The following is a 14249-nucleotide window of genomic DNA, read 5'->3' on the forward strand; positions in this document are numbered from 1 at the left end:
TTCAGCGTATAAGTCCACTATCACTTTGGCCAATTTTACGCCCCTTGTTGTCCCTTTGAAGCTGGCTTTTCCGTGTTTTCTCTGATAATTAAATGGCTAAACATGACACTTTTTAACACTCATGTTCACTTCACAACAGCCATCCAAATCTTTAATTTCCATAATTATCTGCCGGCAGATTAATGTTGTCAAGCTGTGGAAGGGCAGCACTATCAGCGGCGCAGTGAAAGGTTCGGGGTGAGTGTGGAAACCTGTGATTAAATGCTTGTTTGAGTGACTCTGTTGAACAAGCTAAAACACAGCGTGCAGCAAACTGGTCAAAACAGACACAGAACTGAACTGCAAATCACTACCCGGCTGGAGGTGAGAAATAACAGCCTGACTAAGTGCTATGAAAAATGGATAATTTCATCATGCTGGCAACCCACAAGAACACAGTGTCAGTTTAATTTATTGTTAGGGCCCATTGCATTTAAGAGTCAGGGACTACTGCTGTGTCAGGCAGACTGCCTAACAGTTAAATAGCGTTGAAATTTTGCTGTGGTTCTTTACACAGTTTATACCATCATGTTTTAGTTTGGAAACATGATATCATTTGTTGAAAGTTCTATAAACAGGAGTGCCAGGTCTCAGCGCTCTTTAAAATGGAAAGATAATTAAAAGCCAAAGTGATTTGAGCATGCTCAAGCACACACAAAGTAAAAGGAAAAAAAAAATTTCAGCTGGGAATCCATTACTGGCATGCATCTTGAGATTTTCTTCATGCCCCTGGGGGTTGCAGCTTACTGACTTTCTTTTAATTTCGCTCACAGAGCTGGTCGGTAATGCTGAGAAAAATTGTTTGTTTCTTCATTCATAAAAACTGGTGTAATGAGTCACACCTGGTTGCCTGGTTTCAAACACCTGCTTGCTAATTCGGAGGGGAGTTTAGAGAGGAAGGTTTGACGGTGCCAATTTTTCTGAGCTGAGGGGAAACACTAGCCCCCTTCTGAAAGTTTATAGTGAAAGACTTTGGGTCTTAACTTAATAATAGTTTGATGAAAATGGTTTGCTCGCTGTTATGTTAGGATTAGTCGCAGCTGAGCACGCTGTCGAAGACAGAAGTCCAGACCTGAACACAACCTCAGTCGCATGCATCGACCAGTTTGAAAAAAGCTACAGATTGTAGCTTGTGTATTGCATGGTGAGATGGGAAAACACTGAGTCATGCTGTCAGGGTGTAGACGAGAAAGCAACACTAATGAGCCAAATATGTAAAGATAGAAAGTGAAGAGTTAATTCCAGAAGATTTGCATGAAACAACTCAATTATACTATACAAAGTGTTTTGACTGATTGTTTATTCAAACAGAAGCCCTTAAGGAAAAGTTCAACACTTTGGGAAATAAACTTATACGTACTTGCTGACATTTAGATGAGCAGATCAATACCACTCAAGTCTCTGCATCAAGCATAGATCTGGAGTCAGGTGGCACTGTAATATATGGACCTTTTCACAGCAGACATTTTGACTTGTCACAGTGGGAAACCACAGGTGGAATTGACAATGAAGGTCACCGTTTCCATTACGTGTTTCAGGCCTTGTCCACATAAAGTCAGATAATTTGCAAATTAACATTTTCCTCTGTGATTTGGATCTTTCACCCACCTTATCTTCAAGTTGTCCAAGTGGAGATTTTTTTTAAAGAGCAGATTTTCTAAGAACTCAGGTTTGTGTGCGTCTGTGTGGAAATGCAAAATGTGGAAATGAATTATATTACACCTTAACTTGCACATGCTCACTGTGCTTTGTGTAATTATCTTGAGCCTCACACAACAACAACAGTTATTGGTACATGTACCAGTTTCTTTAAGTTTGATTAGCGTTAGCATTACTGCATCACTTCACCTGCACACAAAGGCCTGTCTGTCTGCATCTGCAGCTTGTCTAGAAGTCCACAGAATCGACAAAATGACCGAATGTTCTTGTCTGGCGTTTGATGTTTTGTTGATGTAAAGTAAAATATCCATATTAAAACGTATTGTTGGTTAATATGTAACTGTTTCTCCGACAAATTAGGGCATTATGTTCATTGGCAGTGTTTTTTGGAATGAATAAAGCTCTACATTTATGAACAATACTGAGGTGGTGGTGAGGTTGTTGGGTTGGCTGGAGAGCATATAAAGCTTGATTGTAACAACAGAGACATTGAGAAGGAGTAATCATTGCTGATTTTTATAATTATTAGTGAATTTTGAAGTCTATGTCGTGAATTTGTGTGAAAATGTGGGATCTGAAGGCTCTTCATGTGAAAATTAAAATATCTATTGAGCCATTAATGTGCGCAAATCATCAAAAGCACACTCTGGGAAAAAGGCAAACATCAAAGTGTCTGTAGTATAGCGCTGTGACAGCTCTTTAAACAAAGAGTCTGAATGCAATGTTGGAGCTTACAGGATTTACAGTACTGCAGGTCTGGCAGTGCCACTGGCTACATCTGCACGTCGGGCCATCCATCAGTCTTCATTGCTCTCTCTGTCTTCCACCTGGCTTGAATTAGCTCACATGAAGACAGGATGCCATTTTCTCCACCTTCTTTGAATAGCTTAAAGCCTTTTGATGTGGCTTCAAATGTGAGAGAAGATCAAGCGATCAAAAACCTACTCCCATCCAAGAGATAAAGCTGTTGGTCATGTGTCTCAATTGGATCTGACAGAGCAGTAAAACGTCTATGTCTCGGTTTGGTGATAAGGTTGGAGGGATTTCGGCGAGTGAGACGAGACAGTTTGGCTTGAGCAGTGCTTGGGTGTGGTCCTAACTGATCAAATCCGCAAACAGCTATTTACATACAAGAAATTCCTCAGAAAAGGGGATAAGCCAAAAGGAAACCAGTAATTCAGAAACTGATTGTTCTCCTCCCAGTTCTTTGATGTTTTTGGCCAGCTTCATCTCGTGTCTTCAATGTGAGGCAGACAAGGATGGAGTCTTTACAGAGCGTCGCCTGAATCAGATTCAACATCTTCATACTCTCTCAGTCTTACTGCTGAAAGATTTCCAGACAGTCTTGGTTTTTAGTTTTGGCAAGCTGCCAAGCCCTACGTTCATTGTTGTGAATTGCCCATATATAATGAAGGGAAAAAACACTTTAAAGGACATTATTGCGTGCATTTTGGTTATCTCACACATTTACATTCAGCTTTAAACATTTTTCTCCAGGGTGCAGCAAATGGGAAAGCTCATTTTGACCTGTTACAGCATTTTTGTTGGTTTCTACAACAACTGATGTAAAATTCTTGAGAAAATCCAAATTACTTTCCACAACTGACTGCATGAAAATTATGACGCATTCCCGGTATTGAGGACCACAGTGATTTCAGGATAGTTAAATGCTGAGGTTTAGATTGTCTAAACTATCGAGTAAAAGACAATCTCCCCTTTTCTTGTATTCTTGCAAAAATGTACACACAAAAACAGCATTAAGTCTCAAATGGTTTAAATTCTCAGAAAAGCTAATCTAGTTTGAGATTATATTCCCTTAAGACTTTATCATCCAAACCCACAAAAGGAAGAGACCTTTAAAAGGCTTCCTGTGCAGTATGTCTTATCTTTGTAGACCAGAGATTCATTTAACACAGAGCTTAACTTCAAGCGATTTTTGAGAAGGATATGGCGACCAAGCAGAAGAGGTCAGCTTTATTCTTCCGCCATGACACTTTCATGTTGGTCAAACAGCTTACAGCACCCTGGGATGGTGCCCTGGCCCTTTGCTGGACGGACATAGCTGTCTATGGACACAGAAAAGACCTTTCTGTCTGTTCCTTGTAATCCTTGTGCTCCTTAACTCATGGATTGTAATCACACTGCAGCATCAACGGTGCCAAGCATTCCTTGAATACTGAAGCTTCTGTGTTTTGGTAGTGGGTGAAGTTAAAAGACAGGAAGAGCCAGTTGGCTGCATAAATGGTCTGAAAGTTGATAGCTTGTTGGTCCCTGGCCCAAAAGAAAAAAATACAGAAGGGATTCTCATTTGCCTTTTGTTGCTCATCAACAAACTAGCTACACACGTGGACAAAATTGTTGGTACCCCTCAGTTAAAGAAGGAAAAACCCACAATTCTCACTGAAATCACTTGAAACTCACAAAAGTAACAATAAATAAAAATTTATTGAAAATTAAATAATCAAAATCAGCCATCACTTTTGAATTGTTGATTAACATAATTATTTTAAAAAACTAACTAATGAAATAGGGCTGGACAAAAATGATGGTACCCATAACTTAATATTTTGTTGCACAACCTTTTGAGGCAATCACTGCAATTAAACGATTTCTGTATTTGTCAATGAGCGTTCTGCAGCTGTCAACAGGTATTTTGGCCCACTCCTCATGAGCAAACAGCTCCAGTTGTCTCAGGTTTGATGGGTGTCTTCTCCAAATGGCATGTTTCAGCTCCTTCCACATATGTTCAATGGGATTCAGATCTGGGCTCATAGAAGGCCACTTTAGAATAGTCCAACGCTTTTCTCTCAGCCATTCTTGGCTGTTTTTGGCTGTGTGTTTTGGATCGTTGTCCTGTTGGAAGACCCATGACCTGCGACTGAGACCAAGCTTTCTGACACTAGGCAGCACATTTCTCTCCAGAATGCCTTGATAGTCTTCAGATTTCATCGTACCTTGCACACTTTCAAGACACCCTGTGCCAGATGCAGCAAAGCAGCCCCAAAACATTACTGAGCCTCCTCCATGTTTCACCGTAGGGACAGTGTTCTTTTCTTCGTATGCTTGGTTTTTGAGTCTATGAACATAGAGTTGATGTGCCTTACCAAAAAGCTCCAGTTTGGTCTCATCTGTCCAAAGGACATTCTCCCAGAAGCTTTGTGGCTTGTCAACATGCATTTTTGCAAATTCCAGTCTCGCTTTATTATGAGTTTTTTTCAGCAGTGGTGTCCTCCTTGGTCGTCTCCCATGAAGTCCACTTTGGCTCAAACAACGACGAATGGTGCGATCTGACACTGATGTACCTTGGCCTTGGAGTTCACCTTTAATTTCTTTGGAGGTTGCTCTGGGCTCTTTGGATACAATTCCAACGATCCGTCTCTTCAATTTGTCATCAATTTTCCTCTTGCGGCCACGTCCAGGGAGGTTGGCTACTGTCCCGTGGCTCTTGAACTTCTGAATAATATGAGCCACTGTTGTCACAGGAACTTCAAGCTGTTTAGAGATGGTCTTATAGCCTTTACCTTTAAGATGTTTGTCTATCATTTTTTTTCGGATGTCCTGGGACAATTCTCTCCTTCGCTTTCTGTTGTCCATGTTCAGTGTGGTACACACCTTTTCACCAAACAGCAGGGTGACTACTTGTCTCCCTTTAAATAGGCAGACTGACTGATTATGAGTTTGGAAACACCTGTGATGTCAATTAAATGACACACCTGAGTTAATCATGTCACTCTGGTCAAATAGTTTTCAATCTTTTATAGAGGTACCATCATTTTTGTCCAGGCCTGTTTCATTAGTTTGTTTTTTTAAATAATTATGTTAATCAACAATTCAAAAGTGATGGCTGTTTTTGATTATTAAATTTTCAATAAATTTTTATTTATTGTTACTTTTGTGAGTTTCAAGTGATTTCAGTGAGAATTGTGGGTTTTTCCTTCTTTAACTGAGGGGTACCAACAATTTTGTCCACGTGTGTATGTGGTTCGACTTACAAGTATAAGGAAATATTAAGGCGACACTTAAAAATGTACTTGAAAGCACCAAATTGAGCTGTTTTTCTCTTTGCTCAAATAATAAAAAAACAAATGTATGTAAATGTTCATAAAAAAAGAAAAATTCATCCAAAAAACAACTTTTTTCCCACATAAGCCTTCCACTCTGCTCAGGATTACTAGAAGTATAACCAGGGCAGTCTGTGATCTTTGTGGCACATGAAAAATCAAGAAACCAGACTTCAAGGCTAATTTATTGGTCAGACAGACTCAGAACTCAGTACTGGCTACTTTATTAGACTCCTACAGTGATTAAAAAACAGCCTTAGGGCCTGGTCACAACAGAAAATGGCACAGCAAATTTCATCCACATGCCTTTTTGACATATTTGGTTCCATATGTTTGGAGACATGACTCCAAATTGCAGGGCAAACTGTGTTAGCTTTCAAGCTACCTCCACTAAGTTCACAGAGTCTGTTCAAATTTTGCATTTGTGCATTAATTCCTGTCAATGGACTATCTGCAAACCATTCCTCCATTCTGACCGTATCTGTTTTTTTCCGATGTCAGTGATGTCAACGCAGTTTGATATTTGTCCATCCACTTGTCTGAGTTCAAAGATGTAAACCTCCTGCAAATGGGTACATTAACTGCGATGATTTCTTTGGACTTAAGGGGGAGCTTCACCTGGCCGAGTACTAAAAATGACCAATGTTGAAAGCTTCATATTGCACACACTTTTTAAGATAAGGTATGCAACCTGTACATTTTTAGAGACCTCTGAACACCAACTTTACTGTGAAACCAATTTTTTTTTCATTTTGAACAACTGGATTGAAATTAAATGCTGTTGAATTATGGAACCCGAAATTACATTTTGTATTTGCCCCAAGCAAAATCTCATGCAATATTTAACATAAAATGATACCAATGCACCACGTAGTACTTCAAGTATGGACCTGTGCACCTATTAGGCATTTTGTCATATTTCACCATGGTTACCATGGTAATGAAACAAAACAATTGCTACAAAGATTTTCGTATATAACTCAGCATAGAATGAAGTTATCAAAAAAATGGCTAATAGGTTCATTCTGCATAGCCTACACTACCAGCATGCCAAAAATGGGAAGTTTTGGTCAAAAGCGTAAGAAGATAAGTTAAGGGGCAGTTTATGTGTGTCCGAAAATCAAGTTTTGAGATATTGGCACTTAATTTCAATCCAGTTGTTCAAAAGGGGAAAAAAAATGGTTTCACAGTAAAGTTGGTGTTTAGAGGTCTCTAAAAATGTACAGGTACCTTATCTTAAAAAGTGTGTGCAATATGAAACTTTCAACATTGGTCGTTTTTAGTACTCGGCCGGGTAAAGCTTCCCCTTAATTGAATTAGCTAAGATATCGCTGAGGGATATGACTGTGTGACCACAACATTACACTACAATAAAATTAAATTCTATTTAACCACTCTGAGAAGCAGACTGAAGCTGCTCCACTTCAGATCCAATGTACAGACCCGACCACGGACTCTCTCGGTGCTCTTCATAATCACCTCAATGAGCAGACCATAAAACACTGCAACTCCAACTGATGTGGTCAATGACAGGTGAGTGAAAATGGGAACACCAACCATATTCCTCCATAGTTCAGCCCTGGGGTGTACCAGAAGGAGCACAGGTAAATGGGATAATTTCAAAGTGAGTTGTAGCTACAAATCACAGACATAGTGGGCGCAATAGTAAATCTTATCAATGGATAGAGATAAAATGAGATTCCATCTGCTCTGCAGTGGAATTCAGAGTTGTGTCTGATAAGAGCAAAGTCTCGCCATAAAGCCTGAACATGCCATGAAGGCAGAGGCCTTGGAGTTATTGCTCATCTAATGATATGCTACACTTTTACTTTGTCTGTCAAAGGAGATAGAAAACGAGAGGGAGTGTGAAAAGCAAAATCTTCTATTTAGAAAAGCATAATTTAGAAACAATACTGCAACAAGACTGGGGATATTTGATATAAAATGTCGCGGGGCAGTAGAATTACTTTACTGCAGCAGAGAGTTAAGATCCTTAGTTTATTTTGCAGAAGATTTTGGATTCAGGTCACATGAACACTTTCTTGAATCTCAAATAAAATAGAAAGTTTACCTGCCATTTATGGTCAAAACTAGTAAACTACAGAAATGGGTCAAATCCATCTTTAATATGGTATAATAATGAAACAAAGGCCAGCAATGTTTGTCATGTGACCTATCTCAGTGTCAGCCGCGCCAAGTATAGCTTACCAGCCACAGGTAACACAAAGTTCAAGCATAATTGTGGGATAGCAAAGGTCTTACAAACTCTCAGCTTGCTGTGTTTGTGATAATGTTCCCAAAAGCCTTGTGAAAATATCGCCTATGGTTCTATAATCAGCCTGGAGCAATTGAAAGTAAATTGATGTTTTTCTTTGGACAGTGTAAAAAAGCACAGCTCTCAAGATAATCAAAATGCAATCATATTTGGCATGTTTGTAAAAGCTTGCACACTGCTGCCAGATACTGTGCTTCAAGTTAATACCTCTGCACTCAGTCTGACTCAAGGTCTTTCCATGTGGTAGAGTAGGATCATGGAGGTTGTGGGGTGTGGTGGGAGCAACCACAGGTGTAGGTTTGAAAGCACACTACCATTCAAATGAATGAGAAACTGTGTCCAAACTTTTGACTGGTAGTGTATTTGTGTGTCTCTTTGTGTGTATATAGTATAGCTAGTTATTGTTTTCTGCATTAAGAAAAGTCGTGGCACTGAAGTCGGTAAATGGTTTGCACTTATATAATTCCTTTATAAGTGCTTTAGGCAATTTTCCCTTGGAGATCAATAAAGTATTTCTGATTCTGATTCTGATTCTACCTTAGTGGTAGTCAAAGAACTGTATAATGTGTTTGTTATTCACCCATTCAAACTCTCCAATGGCGACAAAGCTGCCATGTAAAGTGTCTTGCCCAAGGAAACTTCGAGGACTAAACTGCCAGCCTTGTGATTGGTGGACAGCCTGCTCTACACAGCCACAAATGTCCAAACAAATCTCAGAGCTGTAAGACCTGAGATTTCCAATGACTGAATGCTGAGCTCAGCCCATTGCAGCTTGAGAAAACCCTTGCAAATAGATGAAACACAAGCAAATGAAGAAAATAGCTTTACTAATCAACATTGCAGGTGAAGGACAAAGTAGGAAAAAAATTCTCCAAATATAGAAAGCAAACAAACAGAAGCGCTGCAAATTGCACAGACTACGATGTTTCCAGATGAGCACTAAAAAGCTGTGATTAGCTGTGTAAATGCTGAGCCTGTATTGTCAGGCTGGTGAGGATGTTTTCTCCGAGCAGTGCATTGAGCTCTCACTGCCACTGGAGAATGATGTCAAAATCCCACTTTAAATGCTGAAATAAACTAGTGCTTATAACAATTTAGACAAATAGGGATAATGGTGAAAACTTGGAACATTTCAGCTGTAAAAGATAGTTAGGGTGTTCTGCTCAGCTGTCATATAAATGTGGCTGAGGTATTAGGGTTGGATAGAAGAGTAGCAGGGGAAAAAAAGCTTGAAAAAGAAGAGTAAAAATCCAAAGCTGGTGGCTTCGGTGCCACCCACGTCAATAATCAGCGCCAACAAATATATAAGAGTTTTTCTAGCTTAAAAGAGTCTCATAAGGAAGTTGGAGGCATCCATGTGGCACCAATATTTTTTCTCCTAGTTTAGTTTTCTTCGTGATACTTTTGCTGTTTGGTTAGATTCGGTCACCAAAACTACTTTGTTAAAGCTGGTGTAGGCAGTATTTTTTGGCATCACGGGGCAATAATTACATACTAACTTTCCCCAGTGAAAGCAGCATGTAGTGGTGCATTGGGTTAGCTGGAGGACTTTCACTTAGAAAGCCAGGGTTGGAATATTTCTGGATATTTTTTTTTAATTTTGCCTTTTCCAGATTTCTGCCTCATCGACCTTTAATGTCAGTAAAAGATCACAGCTTGGGTTAACATACACACTTTCACAACATTGACCATATGCTACAAGGGCAGCCTCCTCATTAATTGAAAAGGAGCAACAGTGACGACACCAAAGAAGAATATTTGGTGATGGATTCATGGCATCTATTTCTGGCATTCACAATTTTTTATAGGTCTATTGAATGAGCCAGCACTACTCTGAAAAAGGAAACCAGAGGTTACTTGGTGGATTCAAATGTGACATGAGGAGGTTCTTACAAAGCAGCACAATCAGACAAGTTGGGAGCATGTCTGGCCTCAAACTTTACACATTTGGATAGCTGCTATGCTTGTTTGATTGTCAGTTTTGGAATATAGTAGCGGAAGGATAAATAGTTGAAGGACTGGGTGTCTCAGATGACACAAACCTAAAATGTCTGGAACCTAAAATCCCCCATCTTTCCTAAGATGTGACAACTATTGCAAGACATTGCAGATGAACAACTGTCACAAGACCCTTTCTTTATTTACTTCCAGTTTTGTCAAAATGTCAGCCTTTGTGGCTTCTGTGGGAGACCTGGTTTAAAAATAGAGCTATTATTTACATATTTCCTGTCAGTCATCTCACAGACTTTGCAAGTTTAACTGAAACACTGTGGCTTTACCCACTGCTGATTTGTCTCCTGTTGATTTGCACAACATAAGCGCTCAGGATGAGGATCAATGGTGCTTGGCCAGCTGAAAGCAATAACTCTGGAGAAAGTGGAAAACATGGTCGGGACTGAATCATTTTGTGGCATGATCGGACCCAAGGGGAGTGTTGTTGATTATGTCAGCGCTGCTTATTCACTGACAAACACTGCTGAGATGGATTTTCATGAGGCAACTTAAAGATTTATGAGACCTACAGATCTTACTCAACCATATTTAACAGAATCAGCACATTTTAAACTGGTTGATCAAAAAGAAAGACTCTGAACAGCTGCTGGGAGCAGCCCAGTGTGCTTTGTACAAAATGATGCTGAAGCTCAAATCAGCAAACAGATTGCAGTGCCTGTTGCGACTCAGTGAATTAAAACTGAGAGCCAGTCTGACAGTGACCCGACCATCACCGCTTTATCAGACTTTTGGTGAGTAACCCTGGTATACTTCTGGAGTCAAGAGGCCAAACAGAACAGATGGGTTCAAAGGTCGTACTGTTGATGCTCTAATTGAGCCTGTACACATATTTCAGCTGAAGACATCCAGAGAGCAGACTGAAAGCACAGTTGTCTTTGATTATTTTTCCTTGAGGCTTAATCAAATCAAAGCATTGCCTGTGTTTTTTTTTTTTTTTTTTTTTTTTAAGCAAAGTCAGAGCATTTGGTCTTGTTTTTATATGACAGCAATACCAAACATAAATTGTCAATCATGTTAATGGGAAAAAAATCAGTCGGCACTTTAATTGCAAAAAATTGCAGATAATTCACATCAAAACTTACTTTTTGATGTTCGACAAGATTTTGTTTATATCAGGTTTGCACTGAGCAAGAAAGAGCTTTATGCATGAATGCAGAAGGTTAAAAATTCCAGTCGTCTTCATTCATTGTACTGGCTGTGATCTCTGACTTATGAACAGAACAGAAACAGTGGCACTGCTGTGATCTCAAGACAACGACTTAGTCTTCAAACTCATATCTCATATGTTTGAGATAAAATTGCATTTCCATTCCCCAGGCTGTATGTGTACTGGAATAAGGCTACAAATGTATTAAATCAGTGATATTAGAGTTCCGTTAAAGAACCATACTGGCTTTCGAAGGAGACAACCATAACTTTATTGCAGTGTTACAGTAATTACAGTAAAACTGTAATAAAACTAAAGCAAACACCACTCAACCTGCACTTAAAGGTCAATTTACTGCCTCTTGGGTAAATTAATAAGGGGGGAAAAAATCAAGCAAAGTACAGCAGAAAGATAGCATCACATTTGGACCACTTCTGAGCAGCTCTCCGTGGACCTCAACCACCCAGAGGCTGCCAGTCGCCCACTTTGGCCCACCCTGGACACTTCCTGTTGGGTCACTCCTTGTCTTTAGTTGTGGGGAACGCTGGATCTCAGTGGAGCCGGGCAGAGTTGCATTCAGCATCAGGCAGCCTTGTTTTGTATGACTGTGGCAGAGCTTGGACGAGTGGAGGTTGGTTTGATGTTATCAAAGGTCCTGGTTGGTCCTGGTTATAGGGGAGGGGGGTGCCTGGAGTGTGGGCAGCAGCTCCCAGTCTAATGACCCTCTGTCGGCTGGTAATTGTTGTCTTGGCTTATGCTCAAGCCTTTGTGCATTCCAGGAGCCAGCAGTCATGATCAAAGTTGTTCTTAACCTAGCAATACCTTAATCCTCTCCGTAATAAACAAGGCTCGATGACAGAGGTCGCTTGGTTTCACTGTGGATTAAAGCAGCCCTCCAGAGCTCCAGCTTTACTGATATCCTGCATTGTGCCTTTAGTCAGACAGAAAGTTGGAATTGAGGATTAACTTGCCTGGTCCGATCAGCAGTGGAGTCTCACCTGGACCTGAGCCATGTTGGCACTATCTGCTTGCCACTCGTCCTAATGACCAGTGATAGATACTCTGGTCAGCAGTACGACTTCTCAGCTTTACACAGAATCCCTCATTGATAAGATGAATGGAGCTATTCTTTATATCACCTGAGAAACAGTCGGACTCATCCTATGAGTGGGATTACAGATAGATCAAGGCAATCTCATAAGAACTTTAGCAAGCCACTTAGTCATTCCATAGATTCCGCTGATACCTGGAGGGATACGCTATGGAGAGGTAACACAAAGACACACTGTATAGATGGAGGTGTTCCCACTGACAAGACCCTCATTAGGCTTTTTCTCACTCAGGTTTGTTTATATATATAAGATATATATAAGACAGAGTTAGAAATAATGCTAAAGGGATTCGTGAATGCGGGTAAAATGCATTTTAAAGCTATTTTCAAGTGTAATTATGCTGGTAACAACTTTAAAATAATAAAAAAAATTATCAACTTTTTTCAGCCCAAGCTATTTGGGTTTATTTCTTAAAATCCTCATTGAACTGTGGTAAAATGAAGTCATTTTACAGCAAAACAAACAAAAAACATGCTATGTGCTTTGTGTGAATATAATTTACAATGTTTATTTAATGGATGAAATGTCCCTAGTGTTATTTTATTTTTCTTTGTGCTGTTTTCTCAATTTATAGAAAATAAATGACATTACAAAAATCCCTTTGACTGTTTACAATTTTGCAATCAAAAAATATAAACTAAAATTCTTTTTATATATATATTGCGGTGCTCTCAGGAGAAGTCCTGATACAGGATGTAATGTGTCCGTAAGTGATCCAATCAGGTGTGAAGAACCACACATCTAGGTACTCAAACATAAAAGGCATCGGCAAAGTTGTGACTAAAAAATGAATAGGTGTCATTTGGCCATACTCATGACTATTTGCTTTTTTTGATATCATAAAACCAATCCAAAACGCTATGAAGAATGGCAAAAAATTGTATTTGCTTACACAAGGAATAGAGTAGTAGAGGGCAGTATGGTGCCCTGGAATCTTTCTGTGTGGAATTCACACAGTCCAAAGACATGCTGAGGTTAATTGGTGATTTTAAATTGTCTATAGTTCAGAATGTGAATGTGAGCCCAGATAGAACCAGATAGACTGGTGACCTGCCCACGGTGTCCCCTGCATTCACCCTACGTCAACTGGGATGGATGGATGGATGGATGGATGGATGGATGGATGGGCACAAAGAAGTGAGAGACAGTTATCTATCCCACTTTTGGTTTTCATTAAGTGTTGATGAAAGATTTCTTTTCTCCACTTATTAAAGAGATGAAATCACTATACAGAGCTACACTATGTATTAGACAGACCATTGAGTTGGTTTTGATTTCATGTCTGTTTTACAATGAGTCTTTAGTAAGTATATTGTGATGGACGTGTATTGATGTATTTCTGTGATGAGAGTAAATTATTAATAGGGCCCCAGGAAGAACTGTTACATTCCAGTGGCTTATTGGAATCTAAATAAAACAAGACAGAGAAAAGGACAGGAGCTTTTTTTTTGGTGCAATTCTTCAGGGCCAATGAACAGTGCAAACAAAATGGTATGAAGATATAAACAAGTGAGATCAAACCACCTCCTTGACCCTCATGTCTGCACGTGGATAGCAGCTCAAGGTTACATAGCTGTACTATGATACATCTGAACTTCCATCTGATCTGTAGGGAATTTGCCTTATGGGTAATGTAAGTGTTGTTAGATGGGATACAAAAAAACCCCAAAACAAAACATAACACCTGTGATTCTGCTGCATTGATTGTGATCATTTTATATACTGTCCATCATAATAGACTCAATGCTACTCCTATAAAAACTGTCTCACTCCCTGCAGTGGACTGTGCTGTGGTGTGTGGAGTGTATCTTCTCTCCCTCTATGCCATGTGCTGTCCTTGTCAGAGCAACATAACCTTCAACTGCCTCTGCAGAGCTGCATGCTGGGCAGCAGAGGAGGGCTGCTGTGCACCAGTCAGCTCCCATGAAAGTTTTTCTGCTTGA

The sequence above is a fragment of the Acanthochromis polyacanthus genome, chromosome 8, assembly GCF_021347895.1.
Source record: "Acanthochromis polyacanthus isolate Apoly-LR-REF ecotype Palm Island chromosome 8, KAUST_Apoly_ChrSc, whole genome shotgun sequence".
NCBI lineage: Eukaryota > Metazoa > Chordata > Actinopteri > Pomacentridae > Acanthochromis > Acanthochromis polyacanthus.